Below are 20,238 nucleotides of genomic sequence, written 5' to 3'. Positions count from 1 at the left end.
CCCTACCCATAACAGCCCCGGCCCTGCTGCTCACAGCAGACTAATCACTCACTGCATCTTTATTTTACCTTACAATCGTGACGCTCCAGTAACAACTAACAGGCAGAGCGGAGGGCGGCGTAACGTCACTTACTCACGTGACTGTTACTGGAGCGTCATTGTAAGGAAAAATAAAGATGCAGTGACTTAAAGTAAACTGCCCGCCCGCATAGCAACGAATTGGCGATTATTCGATAACTGGATTCGTCGACAACGAATCCAGTTATCGATTATTATCGATTACAAAGATTAATCGTTGCAGCCCTAATATGGTTTGTTGGCATGCTGGCCATTACTATGTTCCACAGTACTTTACAGACATTAGCTCGATATTGCTTTTATTTCACGACAATAAATCCTGCCTGTTTTTAACCCCTTCTACCCCAGGCCAGTTTTCACCTTCCTGCCCAGGCCATTTTTTGCAAATCTGACATGTGTCACTTTATGTGGTAATAACTTTGGAACGCTTTTACTTATCCAAACCATTGGTAAATTTGAGTCGATATATAAAAAAAAATCTAAAATTTACCAAAAAGTTGGAAAAATTTACAATTTGAATTTCTATTTTTAAGACAGCTAGTAATGCCTCATAAAATAATTATCAGTCATCATTCCCATCTGTCTACTCCAGATGCAGCAATAACTAATATCTCTATTTTTATTTTTGCTAAAGTATAACTGTCATATACATATATATATATATATATATTTTTTTGGAGTATTGGATTGTGGTGATTAATATCTCCTTGGTGGCCCTATTTCAACTTTTCACTGTGTATTAAATTACCCCTTAATTCCACAGTTTTGTTCCCTGTACTGCCTATTTTTACCTGTGCTTAAAATCAGGTTGCTAGGCATGGTCCGTCTATCTGTTGAAGGACGGAGGACGCAGAAGGAGGCTGTGTGCAAGGTCAGATTACAGACAGCCAGGGACTGTAGGTAAATGATTAAAGCCAGGTCCTCCCCACCAGCTGATAACAGTGCCTGGGCTGTGTGCACTTCTCCCTGTCCCTGCGCTTGGCAGACGCTCCCTCACTCAGCAGAGCTGGGACAATGCAGAGTCGAAGCAGCGCACAACAGGGAAGGGAGATCTGCCTTCTGCTCAGTGTATAAATGAAAGCAACATGTTGTAAGAGGACCCCTTTGTGCTGCAGGAGATTTAACCTTTATGGGGGAGGGCTCTGGTTACTGACACTTTTGGGGGGCTATTGTTACTGGCTAGTGAGGGCAGGCGGGATTAGCCTCAGGGTGAGTTGTTAACTGAATAGTGAAATTGCAGTTTTATGCAGACTGGTTGCTAAGGGCTGAATCTTATTAAATATGGGGTAAGTCTAATAGTAACTGATTCGGGAATATCATGTTATTAGTAACTACATATATGAAAATTGAAATTAGGGTCTAAGTGACAGTTATCCTTTAAGTTTTACACAGTAAGAGCCATACATTTTTTAATTTTTTGAGCGATTGTCCTATGGTATTGTCTTGGGATATTTAAGACTTTATGATCGCTTGGTATTACACTTTTTGTGAGGCAAGGTGACCAAAAAATGGTTGTTTTAGCACAGTTAATTTTTTTTTATGGTGTTCACCTGACGGGGAAGATCATGTGATAATTACAATACATCTGTATTGTAATGCATTGGCTGTAAGTGTATTACACAGTGTAATACACTTACAGTCTGCTTGTCTGTGAGACCCAGGGGGCTAGGTCTCACAGGCTTTCGAGGAAGGCATCAGGCTGTCTTCCCAGCCATTGGGTCTCCATCACCGCAGCACAGGGAACCTATGGGGACAGGGAGGGAGTTCCCTCCACACACATCGCGGTCAGCGCTGACAACGGCATAGCAAGGGATAATATGTCGGCATTGGTGGTTTCCCTGATGCCGGCACATACAGCAGGGGCCAGGCTATCAGTGACTGCCGAACCGCTCCTGCTGATCGGGTGGGCGCAGCTCCTACACCCACCCAATCAGCCGTACAGCACTGGTCAGGAGGACATGGAATGCACATGGAGTAAATTTTATCTTCTTTTTTTTTTTTAAGGCCCCACTGAAGTGAATAGCTCCCCATATGAGACGCAAAAAATAGGAACGGACACAGGACAAAAAATAGGTTTGTGTGCATGAGCCCTTAGTCTTGTGTTGTGGGCTTTCCACCAAAGGAATTGCTGCAGGACTTGAGGATATCAAATGGAGGTGAAATAACCGTTGGCAACCAAGTGGATGCATTGTCAGCATTAAGAGATTAAATAACTTTGGAAGTGAAATCCAGGATTGGAAAGGGACTTGGTTTTATCCTTTTTGGAATCATCTTTGTGATTTTATGATCAGCACAAGTTTTATTATTCAGGATTGTGATATTGATGGCCCATCCTGAGATATTGATGGGGTTTACTGAGAATAAGCCATTAGCATTAAAATCCTGGCATACTCCTTTAATCTTTTACATTAAATCAAAGAGCAACAATCTATCCAATCCGTATTCAAGATGGTTTTCTTGCAATACTACTTTTCCAGACTTCACATAATCCAAAACCATCGGCCTATCGCTCCTACAGTTCATTTCATACATTTTAGAATTTTTATCAATAGCTTTCCTGTTTGGAAATGTGTTACTAGTAGGGTTGCTGCGGGTATCGAAATTTTGATACCCAATCAATACTTTTGTCCTGTATCGATACGATACAGAGATTTACATTTTTTCCGATACTGGGCTGCGCTGATGCGCAGTCTAGTATCTCTGAACATGAGCTTACTGGATCCCTCAGCAGCACAGGGGAGAAGGAAGCAGTCTGTCCCTCCTGCAGGTGCTGCCGCTGCCACCAATAAATGGAGAGAGGAGCGGGCGCACTGCGCCACCAATGATGGGACTTTTCCTGGGTCCAGACTTTAAGTAGCAGGCTACATAGAGTGGCGCCCAGAGTTATCCCAGCACTTACTATTATTCCTGGGCGCCACTCCATTCGCCTGCTGTGCCCCATATGCTAATTACCATAGGAGCAATGGGGAGGAGACATCAGCTTCTCTCCTGGGCATTCCTTCTCCCTGCAATGTGATTGGACAGGACTACAGCCATGGAGAAGGAACGCCCACTAGAGAAGCTGATGTCTCCTCCCCATTGCTCCGATAGTAATTAGCATAAGAAGCAGGAGACAGTAATGGGGCACAGCGGGCGAATGGAGCGGCACCCAAGAATAATAGTAAGTGCCGGGACATCTCTGGGCGCCGCTCTGTGTAACCTGCTACTTAAAGTCCAGACCCATATAAGGTGGCCTTTAACACCTAATACAGGAGGCAGGTGCCGGCAGCAGAATCACATAGCTGGCACCCTGCCACTGTCAGGGAACTGCGATCAGCGGCAGTTAACCCCTCAGGTGCGGCATCTGCGGGGTTAAGTGCCGCTGATCTGCTGCCAGTACCCGCCTCCTGTATTAAGGGGTAATTATCATTGATGGCGCAGTGTGCCCCCCCCATTCAAATAATTGGTGACGCCCGCCCCTCTCAACCGCCCAGTATTAAAATCATTGGTGGCAGTGGCCGCAGGGTCCCCTCCTCTTCATTGGTGGTGCAGTGGCAGCTTCTGATCGGAGCCCCAGAAGTGTAATCCTGGGGCTCCGATCGGTCACCATGGCAGCCAGGAAGCTACTGAAGCCCTGGCTGCCATAGTCGGCTCCCTGCTGCTGTGTGTACTATGCACAGGGCAGCAGGGAGAGTGTAAAGTCCTATTCACCTTGATAGAGCTATATTAGGGTGAATAGGACAAGGGATTAAAAGATCTCAGGTTCTGGCCCCTAAGGGGGGAAATAGTTATTAAATAAAAAGTTTAGTTTTTTTTAAACACCAAAATATTATGTATAAATCACCCCCTTTCCCCAATTTCACATATAAAAAATATATAAACAATAAATAAACATAATCGCCAAGTCAGAAAAGTGCGGTGAACGCCGGAAAATAAAATAAATAAAAACTGCGCGATTTGTCATTTTTTAAAATGCGGAATGCATGTGGCTTTTTTGTTTTATTTTTTCGCGTGGTATCGAGTATTGCAATACTTTTTTATGATTTCAAAATCGAATCAAAAATTTGGTATCGCAACAACTCTAGTTACTAGTATTTCATATTGTGGTATTGGCCTTTGAAACTCCCAATGAAGACTTTTTGAGATATACTTTATGCATTCATTTTATTCTAGGTTTTTCAAAGGCTTCTGTGTTTGGACTGAACTGTTGCGATACGTACCTTTTGGGGCCTAACTAGGAAGTACACCATGCACTGAACTGCTTCACAGGCTCTCCGCTCTGGATGACAGATGTAGCGGTCTCCTGGTTGCATGCTACAGTTGTTACTTAGAGCAGAGTTGTGTAGCAACTCAATGTAGAGCACTTCACAGTGAAGCTCCATCCTGGGCACTTGCAGTAGAATGTGGCAGAATAAAACTTCATATTCACACTATTCTCAATAATAAACTCTTTACAAAAAAAGTATGTTTACACTGCTCTCTCAAGCCTAGTTTCAGCAGTTTAGCATGGTGAGAACGGCTGATAGACTCTTTTACCCTTCGTACCCCATTATGTACTACATCATGGGAGAGTGCAGGGGTGTAACAAAAAAGGCTGGGCCCCAAAGCAAATTTTTTAATGCCCCTCCAACCCCCCAACCATGGCTAGTCAAGACCACACATGCTTGCTATAGCACTTCCCAACCACTCAATAACTGTTTCCCTGCACAGCAGTTATGCCCCTTCGTGATCCTGTGGACGTTGTAAATAAAATAAAAAACATTGATACTCACCTAGCCTCTTTCCTCCCATATACAGAGCACATCGCACTCACCCAAGCAGACACAATGCAGTCATATTGACTGCTGAGTAGATAAGTGTAGAAACCGACAAATAATCCTCAGCACTTGGCCCCTGCCCTCTTCTACCCAGCAGGCATGATGATTTCACAGCATCGCGCTGGCTGCAGACAGTATGGCCAGGGAATGAGGCCCGAGCCTTGATGGATGACCGATATCCATGACGGTCCAGGCCTTGCCATCGCACACACAAAGTTGGAGGGCTTAACGTGAAATGATACACTATTACCATTGTATTAAAAGCTTACACAGTGTTTGGACACACAGCATTAAAGCAGTAATGGCAGCTGTCCTGGACAACTGCCCAACACTGGTTTACACCGAATGACCGATCCTCCATGTCCCTCATGGGCATTTGTTGTGACAGGTCAGTGTACAAATTACTGATCTGTTGTCCCACTGTAAAAATGAGATTTTTGTAAAACTTACCAGTAAAATCTGTTACTCGCTCTTTATTGGGGGATACAGACTGATTTTCAAAAAAGGATCACTTTGTACATCTGCCCGATATGCCAGTTTGCTGCCTGCCCTGACCTCAGACTGTTTATTTGATTACTTGTACTCTGCCTGCCCTGACCTCTACCTCTCCCTGACTACACATTTGCCTGATCCCTCTGTGCTCCAGGATAATGCCGATAGTAATAGCCCAAAGCATAATCTGTTGGTTCAAAAAGGTTCCACATCCATTGGAGTTAAGAATCTCTACTTTCTCACCCATATTCATTGGGGGGACACAGAAACCTTGGTATAGCTATGTCCTCTAGGAGGCATTGACACTAGTAAAAGCTGTTAGCTGCTCCCCTGGAAGCTATACCCCCTCCAGCCTGGAGAGAGGGCTTCAGTTTGTGCAGAAGCAGTAGGAGAAGCAAGTAAACCAACAAAATAACGTGTAACACCAACAATGCCAAGAACCCAACTAGGTTCTAACCAGCAACAGCCACAACTGTGGCCGAACAACATTACTGGGTGGGTGCTGTGTCCCCCAATGAAGAGCGAGAAAAAGATTTTACTGGTAAGTTTTAAAAAAATGTCATTTTCTCACCCATATTCATTGGGGATGCAGAAACCGTGGGACGTCCAAGAGCAGTCCACAGGGAGGGGAAAACCACAGACCCATGGAGCAAGCGTCCCTGCAGGCAACTAAGAACTGCCGCCTGCAAGAACATGCGGCCCAAGGAAGCGCCCTCCGATGCAAAAGTATGCACCTGGCAAAATTTTGTGAATGTGCGTAAGGAGGACAGTAGCCACCTTGCAGAACTGCGCGGCTGAACCTTGAAGCCTCCGAGCCCAAGAGCGCCCACTGCTCTGGTGGAGTGAGTCATGAAACCGAAGGGTGGAACCCTGCCCCGGGTGCAGTATGCTTCAGCAACTGCAGATGTGCAATTGCCACCCTGGAATCCGCCAATGCCTTGCGAGGACCCTCTGGGAGGAGAAAAAAAATAATAAAAAAAAAAAATAATAATAATAATGAGGAGTCCGTACACCGGAAGGAACTAGAGGCTGGAAAATAAATAGAGCCCTGACAACGTTCAAATGCTGTAACTCCCTTTCCCTAGGGTGTGAAGGGGAGGGACACAGTGATGGAAGGACAATTTCTTAATTGAAATGGAAATCAGAGACCACCGTCGGGAGAAGGGAATGAACGGGCTGGAGAACCGCTTATCCCTGTTAAGAACCAGGAAGGTTCTCTGCAAGAGAGCACCCCAACCCGGACACCCGTCTGATGGATGTAATAGCCACAAGAAAAAACTCCGGAGTTGGAGTGACATCTCTCGCAAGGGTTCAAGGGGAGAATTCCGGAGGGCTGAAAGGACAAAGTTCAGATCCCAAGGCGGTAAAGTAGGATGGTATGGAGGAACCGTAGGTGCCACTCCCTGAAGGAAGGATATTATGGGCCCCGGGTGAGTCAGAGGACGCTGGAAAAGACTAGAAAGCGCCGAACCTGACCCATCAAGAAACCAAGGGCTAAACCAAACACCCAGGACCACAGGGCGTTGAACAGGAACAACCGCCAAGCCAGTGTCAGGGTAGAACCCCTGCCTGAGGGAATGCCCCACTGCAGCGACTGCGAACGCTAGTACCAGCGGAGAAGAACACGCTGCAAAGCTAAACCAGAGTGTCAGCACAACCACTTCCCACATCAGGAATGGTGGATAGAGAATATAGAGTCAGTGTAACACTCGACTTGCTGGAAGATAATCACAATATTATATGCCATGGTGTACGCACTACATATTGTTGACACATATTGGAACAGTGGAGGAACAGTGGAGGACCATGGAGATAGGGGACGCTAGGACACACGAGTGACGTTAGGCAACCCTGTGAGGATAGAGGTTGTCATATTCATGCCCCAAACTGGCACCGAAGGAAAAGGACACAACATGGAAACAGCCACAGTATCTACTGGCGGCACCGAAATACCAAGCTAAGTCATCTATAGCCATGGCATAGTTGAAGTGCAACATCCAAGATGTGTACTCATTCCCCATTGTAGTGGATCACTTGTGGAAGGGGCAATGGTGCAATTATCCGACCAAATGAAAGGGGGTAATGCTTACGGCAAGCACTGCACTCCATGGTAGTGCAAGTACTTCACCATGAAGGGTGGTAATGCATCTAGCAGGAACTGAATCCAAGTAGAGAGAGTACGCCTCTTACGGAAAGGGCAAGGCATATGGAGCAAGCGCCCCTATCAATTCCCCACATATGTAAGGGGGTAAGACATAACAGTAAATACTGAACCAGGGATAATGCCATAGCACCACCGATGGAAGAGGCTAATGCATACATTAAGTACTGTCCCCAGTAGGAATCCAGTTCCGCCACCAACTAAAAGGGGGAACGCCTACTGCCAGCACTGAAACTGTTCTAGTGCGTTTAGACCCCAATGGAAGGAGGTAATATCTAAGGGAGTACTGCATCCAGTAGTAGTGCAAATACTCCGCCTAAGGAAGGGGGTAATGCGTACGACAAGTACTGCTGTTTACCTCGGATGCCATCTTGGAATATAGCACCGCAATCACGGCCACAAAGGGCGATTGGAATGGTCTGGAGGTCCACCATTGGATTGCGCAGGTGGTGCCCATCAAACAAACTGCCCGGAGGGTGATTGGGAAGGTCCGGATGTCCACCATTGGATTACGCAGGTGGAGAATACCAATCAAGCAACCCCAGAGGGTGGATTGGGAACTGAGAGGTCCTCCTCTGTCCGTGCTACGACACTGGCCCAGTCTGACACGGTCCTGCGGCGATGAGGCCTGAGGGGGCAGGACTCAAAATGGCCTTTTTATTATTTATAAAACTGGGATGCCCAGCCTCAGGTGACAAGAGGCAGGAAGGGGTTAAATTAGCGGCATTAACCCCATTGCCTTGCAGATAGACAATAATCCTGCGCCAGCCTCAAGAGATAGCTGGCCAGGAAGGGTTAACTGACCTGAAAATCGGGGGCCGGGACTCTGCTGGAGGGGAGGGGCGGAAGTAAGGCGGGAAGAATTCGCACCAGCTGAAGCCCCCCCCCCCCAATACCCGGGGATGAAAGTTTGATGGACACTGCCGCCGGAATGCACAGGGGGGTGTAAGAGAAGTAGAGAGAAGACGCCCATTAGAATGCGCCCTCCGGCCGTGGAGAACGCTGCGTGAGCCGGAGGAAGAAGTAGTCCCAAAGTGAAGCCGGGGCCTAAATTTAACAGCGCTTGGACACAGAGCTGGCGGTGCTGCTCAGGAGAAGCGCGCTTGGCGCCCGCTCCCTAGAAGGGGACTATGGCGCTGGGGAGCGGGAGCCTCCTCCGCTCCCCTCCTGTAGCGAGGTAAAAACTCAGAGCACAGCGGTGCGCTAACCGTGCCTGCAGGAGACAGCCATACCCGGCCGTTAACCCCCTATGTGCCCGTGTAGTGTCGGCACAGAGGGAAAGGGAGGGAATCGTGGGGAATGAGGGGGAAGCAGAGAGCCCGGTGCTTTGCCAAATAGGGAGGAAGGAGGGAGGGAAGGAGAGTGTTAACATACTAACCTAGTCCCTTACTCGCCCATCTTCATCCTCTTCTCTTCACCCTCCCTAAGTGGGCCCATAGGGTACCTTTTCCAGCAGGGTCACCTCAGTAGCTGGCACACCGAAGTGGCAGGAGTCTGGTATGGCGGGAGGGTCTCCTCTTTGGTGGACCTAGGTAACAACTTAGCTGGCGGTATGCAGGGGAGCGAGGCTGCCCTGGTCCACCTTGTCTTCTTGTGGGGGGAGGAGGAAGTGTGGCAGACCAACACTGGCGTGCTCCCCCCGGGAGAACAGAGAGGCAAGGCGACCACTGTTTCCCAACTGATAGAAGAAGCTACCCTGCAGAGCATGGAGGTCTTGCCTCCTATTGACACTAGAAAAAACTGAAGCTCTCTCTCCAGGTTGGAGGGGGTATAGCTGCCAGGGGAGGAGCTAACAGCTTTTACTAGTGTCAACGCCTCTTAGAGGATATAGCTATACCACGGTTTCTGTGTCCCCCCCAATGAATATGGGCGAGAAAGTAGAGATTCTTAACACCAATGGATGTGGAACCTCTTTGAACCAACAGATTATGCTTTGGGCTATTACTATCGGCATTATCCTGGAGCACAGAGGGATCAGGCAAAAGTGTAGTCAGGGAGAGGTAGAGGTCAGGGCAGGCAGAGTACAAGTAATCAAATAAACACAGTCTGAGGTCAGGGCAGTCAGCAAACTGGCATATCGGGCAGATGTACAAAGTGATCCTTTTTTGAAAATCAGTCAGGTACCCCTCAGATTACCACATGCCCTAAGCAATATGTTGCCATGGGATAATGGACACAGGCAAGGGTATTAACCCCTTAGTGACCACCCATACAAGTTTTTACGGCGGTCACTAAGGGGCCTTAGGCTGGGCCACCGCGTTTTTACTGCGGCCCAGTCCAAGCGCTGCACGGCTCCCCCGTGCAGCGGGGAGCGCGGGCGCGGACCAGGCTCTCACATAAGAGCCGGGGCCCTGCTCTAACAGCCCGGACCAGCAGGAGTGCTGATCCGGGCTGTTTAACCCTTTACATGCCGGGCGCAATGGCGCCCGCTGCATGTAAAGTGGTGACAGAGGGAGCGGACTCCCTCTGTCTCCCATCAGCACCCCGAAAATGCGATCGTGGGGTGCTGATGTGTTGGGTAGCTTACCTTGCTTCCGATCAGGGCCCTGAGCCTGTCTTCAGTTATCTCCAGCAGGCTGTGCCTCTCTGGCGCAGCCTGCTGGTCAATGTTTGAATAGCATTGCTATTGAAATGCAATGCATTATAGAGATAATGCATTACATTTTAAACGCAATCAAAATACTGCTTATTATAGTCCCCTTGTGGGACTATTAAGTAGTAAAAAAAAAAAAAAAAATGAAAAAAAAAATACACATTTATAAAATTAAAAAAAATTCCATAAAATAAAAAAATATGCTTTTTTTTCCATTGAAAATATGCTTTTCAATGAAAGAAAATTGCAAAAGGAAAATATCCCCCGTATGTTTGGTATTGCCGCGTCCGTAACGACCGGGACTACAAAAATATTACATAAATTATCCCCTATGGTGAACGCCGTAAAAATAAAATAAATAAAAAAAAGACAGAATTTCGAATTTATTCTTTGTTTCCACCGAAAAAAACGTAATAACAAGCGATCAAAAGGCGGCATTTACTCCAAAATCATACCAATGAAAAATACAAGTCGTCTTTCAAAAATCAAGCCCTCACACAATTCCATAAAAAAAAAATAAGAAAAAGTTATTGGTCTTGTGAAGTGGCAATGCAAAATCATTTTTTGGGTTAATAAAAGGGGTTTTATTGCAAAAAAAAAAGTAGTAAAACGTAAACAAAATTATAAAAAATTTAACAAAATTATAAGTATTTAGTATCACTGCAATCGTACTGACCCAGAGAATAAAGATATTATGTTATTTGTACCAAAAAATGAACGCCATAAAATTTATAATGTAAAGTATTGCTATTTTTCCCCCATCTCCCTCCCAGAAAGAGTTAAAGTTAATCAGAAAGTTATGTGTACCCCAAAATGGCGCCATTAAAAACTACAACTTATCCCGTAAATAAAAAACAAGCCCTCAAAGCTATATAGATGAAAAAATAAAAAAGTTATAGCCATGCTCTTAACCACATTTTGATGCCATTTGCAGCCCTCTAGCCCTTTCCATGACATTTTTACTGCCATTTTAGTGCTCAAAAGTTCGGGTCCCCGTTGACTTTAATGGGGTTCGGGGTCAAGTTCGGGTCTCGAACTCAAACTTTTTTCTCAAGTTCGGCCGAACCCGAACATCCAGTTGTCCGCTCAACTCCATCTATGATATATATGTATGTATATAGACCGAAAATACTTCAATTACTCTTACCGGTAATATGTTTTCCATGAGTCCATGACAGCACCTGTGAGAGATCCTCCCCCTTCCGGGCAGGAAACAGGAACTTCCCAGATCTTTAAAATGGTCCACTGCCTTCCACCACTCAGTATTTGACAAGATTCCTGGGACCAGCAATACACCTAAATACAGTGAAACTAAGAACACAAGCAAAAAACAACACAAGGAAAACTGCGCCAAACATATGTTCAGGCATATCTCCTCTTTGGCACAACACTTAGATTTCATATTTTCTATTTTATTTTTTTTGAGAATATATATATATATATATATATATATATATAATTTTTTTTTGTGTGAGAATTATGTAGGTGCTGTCATGGGCTCATGAAAAACATTTACTCTTACCGGTATTGAAGTATTTCCATTACGCCCCATGACAGCACCTGTGAGAGATTAGACTAGATGACTATTAGGGAGGGACTACAGCCTGCAGCACCTTTCTCCCAAAATACATATCCTGCACAGATGAAAGGTCCAATCTGTAGTGCTTATAAAACCTAGAGAGGGAACTCCACCTTGCTGCCCTACAAATTTGCTCAATGGTAGCGCACCCTTTTTCTGCCCAGGAAGAGGCTACAGCCCTAGTGAATATGCCAGACCTATCGCTCTCTTGACCCACCTGGCTAAGGTACGGCTTGTGACTTTCGAGCCTCTGTTCTGACCCTGAAACTGAACAAAGAGTTGTGGGGTTTTCCTAAAGCCCTTCGTAGACTCTAAATATGCACAGACACACCTTCTCACGTCTAAAGTATGAAAGGACTCTTCCCCCTCATTCTTTGGGTTCTGACAAAAAGAGGGGAGAACCATTTCCTGAGATTTATGGAATACAGAAACTACTTTGGGCAGGAATGCAGGATCCGGTTTGAATACAATTCTATCCTCTAGAATCTGAGTATATGGCGGGGAAGATGACAAAGCGGATAGTTCTACTTGTCTGGCGGATGTAATGGCCACTAAAAATAGTTTTATAGGATAGCATCTTTAAGGAGATGTCAACAAGGGGCTCAAACTGGGCCTTGGTTAGAGTGGATAGCACCAGGTTAAGGTCCCACGGGGCCGATTTAGATTTAACTGTAGGACATAGTCTAGAGGAACCCTTAATACACCCTTTGACTTAGTGATGAGTAGCTAATCTAAAAAGGTCAAAGAGAGCACTCAGTGCCGAGAACTGGACCTCGAGTGCGCTAGGTTTAAGCTTTTTGTTAAGACCCTCCTGCAAAAAACTCAGAATTAAAGGGATGTTGGGTGAGCTCAAGTCTAGGCCTGGCCCTACAAACTGAAGGAAGGTCTTCCATACCCTCAGATAGATTTCCGAGGTGACCTTTTTCCTACTGGCTAGAAAAGTCCCAATCACTTGTTCTGATAGACCTCTGGACCTGAAGAATCGCCTCTCAAAATCCAGGCTGTCAGGTGCAGGTTATTCACTTCCGGATGATGTAGAGGGCCCTGATATAATAGGTCCTGTCTTTCTGAAAGTATCCAGGGACCAGCTATTGATAGTCTCCTCAACCAGGCGAACTAGACTCTTCTCGCCCAGAACTGTGCTATTAGGATCACTGCTGCCTGCTCCCTCCTGATCTTCTGGATCACTCTGGGCAGTAGGCTGATGGGAGGAAACGCATAGACTAGGTCCTTCCCCCATGGTTGTGAGAGCGCATCTGTGCCTATCGACTGATCCTCCCTGCTCAGAGAAAATAAACTTTCTCACTTTTTGTTCTCTACCGAGGCGAATAGATCTATTGTGGGAGATCCCCATAGGGCTTCTATTTGGTGACATACCTCCTGATTCAGACACCAAGTCGCCTGGCTGAATCTGTGCCTGCTGAGAAAGTCCGCCTGGTGATTCTCTGAGCCTTTCAGATGGACCACCTTTTTAAGTCTAGGCAGTAGCCTTCCTCTATAATACCTCATGCCCAGGCGCTTGCGGTAATATTTCGCCAGGCAGGAGAAAACAAAGAGAGACGACCTTCATTGCTGAGAGGAACTCTAAGTCTGAGGTCTGGATTTAAACAGCACGCTTTTTTATTTATCCGATCTCCATTCCCTTCTTTTCTTCTGATCCCCAAAACCCTTCCTTCTCTCACTATACCGAAATGGCTTCAGCCGTCTAGGAAAGGACGGTGTTGGAAATCTTTTTTCTTATCAGATGCCTTATCTAAAATATCGTCCAAGGCTTACCCAAACAAAAAATTCCTTGTCAAGGAAGGGCACATAGCTTAGACTTTGATGCTACATCGCCCTTCCACCCCTTCAACCATAGGGACCTTCTGGCTGAATTGGACAGTGCGGCCGCTCTAGCAGAAAGTCTCAATGCATCAGTGGAGGCATCAGAAATAAAGTCTACTGCTCTGGACATGGTTGGTATAGCTTTCAGAAGCTGATCCCTAGGAGTCTTGTTCTTTATATGAGACTCTAGTTCCTCCAACCAGACTTTTAATGACCTTGCCACTGAAGTAGTCACTATATTGGGTTTAAAGGCAGTATAATTCTTTCTTAAGTAGGCTCTGTCCTTTTGTCCATAGGATCTTTAAGGGACCCTAAATCCTCAAATGGAAGAGCTTATTTTTTTTATTTAATTTTTGCTACAGGGACGTCTACCCTCGGTACCTCCTGCCAAGCTGATACTACTTGATCATCAAAAGGGGTACTTTCTCTTAACCGCTCAAGGGATAAATAATTTTTTGTCGGGCTTCTCCCATTCATGTTTAATCAGGTCTTTGATACAACCCTGAATGGGGAACACCCTAGACTTTTTTGACTTTAGGCTTTCAAAACATGAGTTCTGACCTGGACTCCTTTTCCTCCTCCAGCTCCATCGTGGATCTAACCGCTTTTAATAGTAGATCCGTATCCTCCACTCTGAATAACGGCTTCCCTGTCAAATCCTCAGACTCAGAATCTGAGCTTGCAATGGCGCCCTCCTCAGACTCAGAATCTGTAGTATCCTCCACTATCGTCTGAGCCTTCTTATGTCTGGATGAGCTAGGCAGGGATTTTTTTTAGATGTTCCACAGAACAACGAACTTCATTTTTAACTAAATCCTGGATGCTTTGCAATAAAGATGGCAAATCGTCTGCTACTAACTTATCCAGACATGGTTGGCAACATGTTTTGGGGTAGGGACGGGCCCAATTTACACTTGCAAAATCCACACTCCTTTTGTGGGTAGCTTTTCTTGGGGCTTCTTTAACCTGCATTTAATAAAAATAGCCCCAATCAGTCTAATTCTGACCACAATAATAACTCCCCAAAGAGAGATGGTGGGGGTTAACTCCTCCTACCACCAGGAGTACCATGCTGGATTCGGAAAGCTGCTCCTGCCTGTCTGTGCGTAGTTGAACTTCCCCTTCTTCCTGCATGATGCTGGCTTCAAGAGGGGCAATGAAGGGAAGATCTGGCAGTCCGGTCAGGTAGCTGCTTGCCGCTGCTCCCTCCATGCTGGCTGGCATTCCCTTTTTCAAATGGGCCGCGCAACACACACCATGTTTAGGCTCCTCCCCTTCCGGCCAGTGGAACGCACGCGTCCCTTCCGGTGCGACGCGTGCGTCCAGACTCGGCTTGCCGCAAATGAGAGAAGATCCACCTTCCCCCTCACGCCGAACTTCACCGGCTTGGCAAGGGACACGAGGCAGCCACAAGCATCCCCCTATGGCGCTGAAAAAGGGAGAAAAACGCCGGGCTTCTCAGCGGCTCCTAGTGAAGACTTACGCCAAAAGGTACCTCCACTAGGTCTCAGTCCTTTTAACCCTAGAGGTCCTGCAGCCCCAAAAACAGACCTGAGAAGAAATCCTCCTGTCTCTGGACAGGAAAGAGGAAAGAACTAAGTGGTGGAAGGCAGTGGACCAGTTTAAACATCTGGGAAGCTCCTATTTCTTGTCCAGAAGGAGGAGGATCTCTCAGTGCTGTCATGGGGCGTGATGGGAGAAAAAAAAAAAAAAAAAAAAAAAAAAAAAATATATATATATATATATATATATATATATATATATATATATACATATATACATATATATACATATATACACACATACACATATACACAGTACAGACCAAAAGTTTGGACACACCTTCTAATTCAAAGAGTTTTCTTTATTTTCATGACTATGAAAATTGTAGATTCACACTGAAGGCATCAAAACTGTAAAACAACTGAAAATATGTCATATTCTAGGTTCTTCAAAGTAGCTACCTTTTGCAGTGTGAATCTACAATTTTCATAGTCATGAAAATAAAGAAAACTCTTTGAATGAGAAGGTGTGTCCAAACTTTTGGTCTGTACTGTAAATATTTTTATTGTAGTTTTGGATTTCCTGGCGTTTATTTTCTTAGTAAATACATGATAAGAGGACATAAAATTACAATCATCTTCAAGATCGCCCAAGATGAAGTAATAACTAAGAATTACACAAAATACATTAACCACTTAACATCCGGGCCATTTGCCCCCTTCCTGACCAGCCTTGGAACGCTTTTACTTATCAAAGCTATTCAGAGACTGTTTTCTCGTGACACATTGTACTTCACGAGAGTCATAAATTTGAGTCAATATATTTCACCTTTATGAAAAAAATCAGAAATTTACCAAAAATGTAGAAAAATTAGCAATTTTCTAAATTTCAAATTCTCTGCTTTTAAAACAGAAAGTGATAACTCATAAAATATTACTTAACATTCCCCATATGTCTACTTTACGTTGGCATCATTTTGTAAATGTCCTTTTATTTTTTTTTAGGACGTTAGAAGGCTTAGAATTTTAGAAGCAATTCTTAAAATTTTTTTTAAAAAATTGCCAAAACCGACTTTGTAAGGACCAGTTTAGGTCTGTAGTCACTTTGTGGGGCTTACATAGTAGATACCCCCATAAGTGACCCCATTGTAGAAACTACACCCCTCAATTTACTTAAAACAGATTTTGCAAACTTTGTTAACCCTTTAGGCGTTCCACAAGAATTAAAGGAAAATGGAGATCAAATTTTTAAATTTCACTTTTTTGGCAGATTTTCCATGTTAATACATTTTTTTCTTTATGGCTACTTTCACACTGGGAATGTCCAGCAATATTGACCCCTTTAAAACATAACTTTTACTTGTCTTGAGAGCTATCTTGAACACAAGATAGTTCCCAAGGGACTTCGTCTTCAGGTGAGACCAGCGGAACGCATAGCGTCACTGTCCCTGACAAACAGATGGGAGGAACAACTAATGTGTAGCTCTTTGAGCCTTATGCAAATCCTCCTTGAGGAGGAAAAACTAATGTTTGATAAAACATCTGTCAGTCTTCAGGAGCAGATTGAACTTGCTCTCACATACAGGGACGATCCTGACTTTGCTAGACGATAGACTTCCCTACAAGCGTCCGTTGAAAGATTTCAAACGGTTATAAAAGAGAGAAAGCATAGACAGTTCACTCGTGACCTTTCCGAGTTTAGAGAGAACAGGGCATATACACAACAACCTACCAATACTGCATCTTTGGTGTCTGAGGTGTCCACATCTGAAGTGGACTCCTCCGACACTGAACCATCGGTTAGGGGTAGAGGCACCACACGGACCGGAAGAAGGGGTAGGCGACGATGGCAGAGAGGCGGTGGTGGCGGGAGAGGTCGCCCCCAAGGGGGGGAAACTACTCCTCTAGTCCATTATCATACTCTGCTGCTGCCACATCCAACAGCCTTCCTGCGCCACATCCTCCCCCCTCCTCTTTGTCTGTGTCTTTTTTTAGAGAAAAGCCAGGTCCCCTATCATCTGCGGAACAGGACCGACAAGGCTTGAAGGAAGGTCTGCAGGTCATTAACCTAACGTCACGGACACTAAGTACTTTAGAACTTGGCGTATTGAGTAAAGGTCTCTCTTTCGTCCCAACCACCAACTTTTGCCTGTTTACATGGCCAAAGGATTTGAGCTTGTTCACTAGACGTCTCAAGTGGCACAAGTTTTTTAGGGATAATGACAGACAAACGTGTGCTAGACTTGGTCTCAGTGAAGGCGATTCGACCGCATTACATTCTCTGTGTGAATTGGGAGAGGAGGGCAGCCGGCGTCCAGGACAGGGACCTTTCACCGACCTAAAACCTACTAGCAGGAAGATGCCACCGCCCATGAATTATGAGTGTGTGGACATCTTCATGCAGATGGTGACAAACTATCTTGAAAAATTGGAAGGAATATCTCCCTGACATTTCAATCTGTCTTGTGCAGAGATGTCAGCACTCAGTGCCCTTGAAAAGGATAAATCGATCATTATTAAATCATCCGACAAGGGTGGCAATTTAGTAATCCTCGATCATGTAACTTATCAGACCATGTGTCTAGACCTTTTGAAGGACAGGGAAGGGTATAGGGTATTACCTATGAATCCCTCGGACACTTACAGCGAGGAACTTAAAACCATCCTGACTGATGCCTTGACAGATTGTTTGATTTCAACGGCTGAATATGACTTTCTTCTTCCGGCTCACTCCACCATAGCCACCTTTTATGGATTGCCAAAAGTGCATAAGGGTCTCACACCTCTAAAAGGTCGCCCAATCGTCTCAGGGGTAAATTCCCTAACACAGAATTGCGGTATTTACATTGATTGCGTGCTGAGGGAGTTCGTCGTGTCCCTACCCTCATACATGAGGGACACGATGGACTTCCTCAGCAAGATTGAGGCGATTAGTGTGGACCCGGGATGCATACTGGCTAGTATAGACGTTGAATCCCTATACAGCTCAATTCCACACAACAAGGGCCTTTTTGCCACATAATATTTCTTGAAGACAAGAGATATCCACTGCAGAGCGCATAACATCTTCATCCTCAGGCTTCTCGAGTTCACTCTGACCCACAACTTCTTTCTTTTTAACTCACGGTTCTACCACCAGCTCAGGGGGACGGCAATGGGGAGCCCTTGTGCCCCCACATATGCCAATCTCTTCCTGGGCTGGTGGGAGGACACATGCATGTTCCCAGATGAGGTGACCTGGTGGTCCGCTAAAATCACCTTCTGGGCGCGCTATATTGACAATATCTTCGTGATTTGGAAGGGTGGGTCAGAGGAACTTCGAGAATTTGTCGGGGCCCTCAACAGAAACGACATTGGTTTGCAGTTTACCTTCGAATTCGATCTACATACAATTCCCTTCCTGGATGTACGGGTAACCAGGGAGAGAGATAAACTAATTTCAGATATGTATAGGAAGGAAACCGCAACCAACTCGCTGCTGCATTGGGAGAGCCATCACCAGATACCCCTCAAACGCGGCATTCCGAGGGGCCAATTCTTGAGGACCCGAAGAAACTGTTCTGAGGATGGAGCGTTCTGTAGCGAGGCTAAGAAGCTACAGACAAGATTCAGGAAGAGGGGCTACCCCCAAACGGTTCTTGGGGGCGTGTTCCAGAATGCCCTAGGCAGGGAACGGACCGAGCTCCTCGTACCTAAACCTAAGGAATTAAGTGGGCAACAACTAATACGCCTGATATCTATGTTTGACTCCGCAAACACAGAGGTAATGTCAGTGTTGAGAAGGTACTGGCCTATTTTACACATGGACCCCGACCTGAAGGACGTGATCACTAAACAACCTAGTGTTACATATAGGCGGGGGAGGAGCCTTAGAGACCGCCTCGTCCACAGCCACTACACTACACCTAGTGGAGTGGGGACCTGGCTGGACCGTAAGCCTGTTGGCATGTTTAAATGTGGCTCCTGTAAAGCCTGTGCCTTCATCTCCACTGCCAAATCAATTACCTGCTCAGTCACTGGTCAAACCTACCAAATTAGGGATTTCTATAACTGTAGGAGCAAGGGTGCGGTATACATCTGCCAATGCCCTTGCCCTATGGATTATATAGGTAAGACCATCAGAGAAATCAGGCGGCGTATCTGTGAACATGTAAACGACGTGGTTAAGAAGAAGATCACACCTGTCGCATCACATGTTAATGACATTCATGGTGGTGACCCCAATTGCCTTAGATTTTTGGTCCTAGAAACCATCCCATCATCACCTAGGGGTGGGGACTGGGACCGTAAAATCCTCCAGAAGGAGTGCGTCTGGATTCATCGCTTCAGATCCCTGGCACCCCTTGGGATTAATGAAAGACTCAATTTCTCTTGTTTTCTATGATCTCTGTGGGGGTGGCTATGTGCCTCCCTTATTCCCTCTGATCAGAATTGAGCTACTCGGTAATTATATTCCAGCCAGACAAAACAAATAGGATACGTTATGTATCCAGATATTGTGCACCAACTATCGGATGTGCGCCAGTTGTCACTTAGTATCTAGGAAGTGCATTGAGGTGAAAATTATGTAAATGGACACTCTAATCATTCTCACACTGAATCCCCTTGCCCTCTATCAACTTATCTCTGTAATATCATAGTATAGAATATATATTGCCTGTTTAAGTCTCTGCTGCCTGCATATGCCGTTTATTTGGCAGTCAGATCTTTGGGGCCGCCCCCTATGACACAGTATCTGATGCTTTGTAGATGGGACGGCTCACAGACCGGATATGACGCCATGATGCGTTCCAACCGACCGGAAGTGGACGCTTTATGCGTTCCACTTGACAGAAGCAAGGTACTGCGGCGTCACTTGTGCCTCTACTGCAGAGACCAGAGATAACTCACACATGCGGCTCACGGACCGGTAATGACGCAGATGATGGCGTCCGATATCCGGAAGTGACCTGCCGGGCGGAGTAATGAGCGCCGAATTCAAACAGCTGGTAAGAGGGCATATAGGAAAATAGAGTGAGTGTGAGTAGTGGGAGGAACAGGACGTACTGGGACGCAACCTAAACGTAAGTAAGGACCATTGAATGAGCACTGGCAAATGAATATGTTGGCACCGATTATACCTTACTCTATGTAATTCTTTGCCCACAGCCTCTTGGGTAAGACGTTAGCCCTTACCTTATTGGGCTTTGTAGCCCTCAGACTGCCTTGGACAC

At 45.6% G+C, this 20,238-nt stretch overlaps 1 protein-coding gene across 2 annotated transcripts in view; it reads right to left on the bottom strand.

Annotated features, from left to right (window-relative positions):
• Positions 1 to 20,238, bottom strand: part of GEMIN2 (gem nuclear organelle associated protein 2) — a 273,847-nt gene that overhangs the window by 4,540 nt on the left and 249,069 nt on the right. The window lies entirely within an intron of this gene.

This window comes from Bufo gargarizans, chromosome 11 (genome assembly GCF_014858855.1).
Source record: "Bufo gargarizans isolate SCDJY-AF-19 chromosome 11, ASM1485885v1, whole genome shotgun sequence".
Taxonomy (NCBI): domain Eukaryota; kingdom Metazoa; phylum Chordata; class Amphibia; order Anura; family Bufonidae; genus Bufo; species Bufo gargarizans.
The sequence above is the reverse complement of the archived record's forward strand: the minus strand, read 5'-3'. Positions and strand labels throughout refer to the sequence as shown.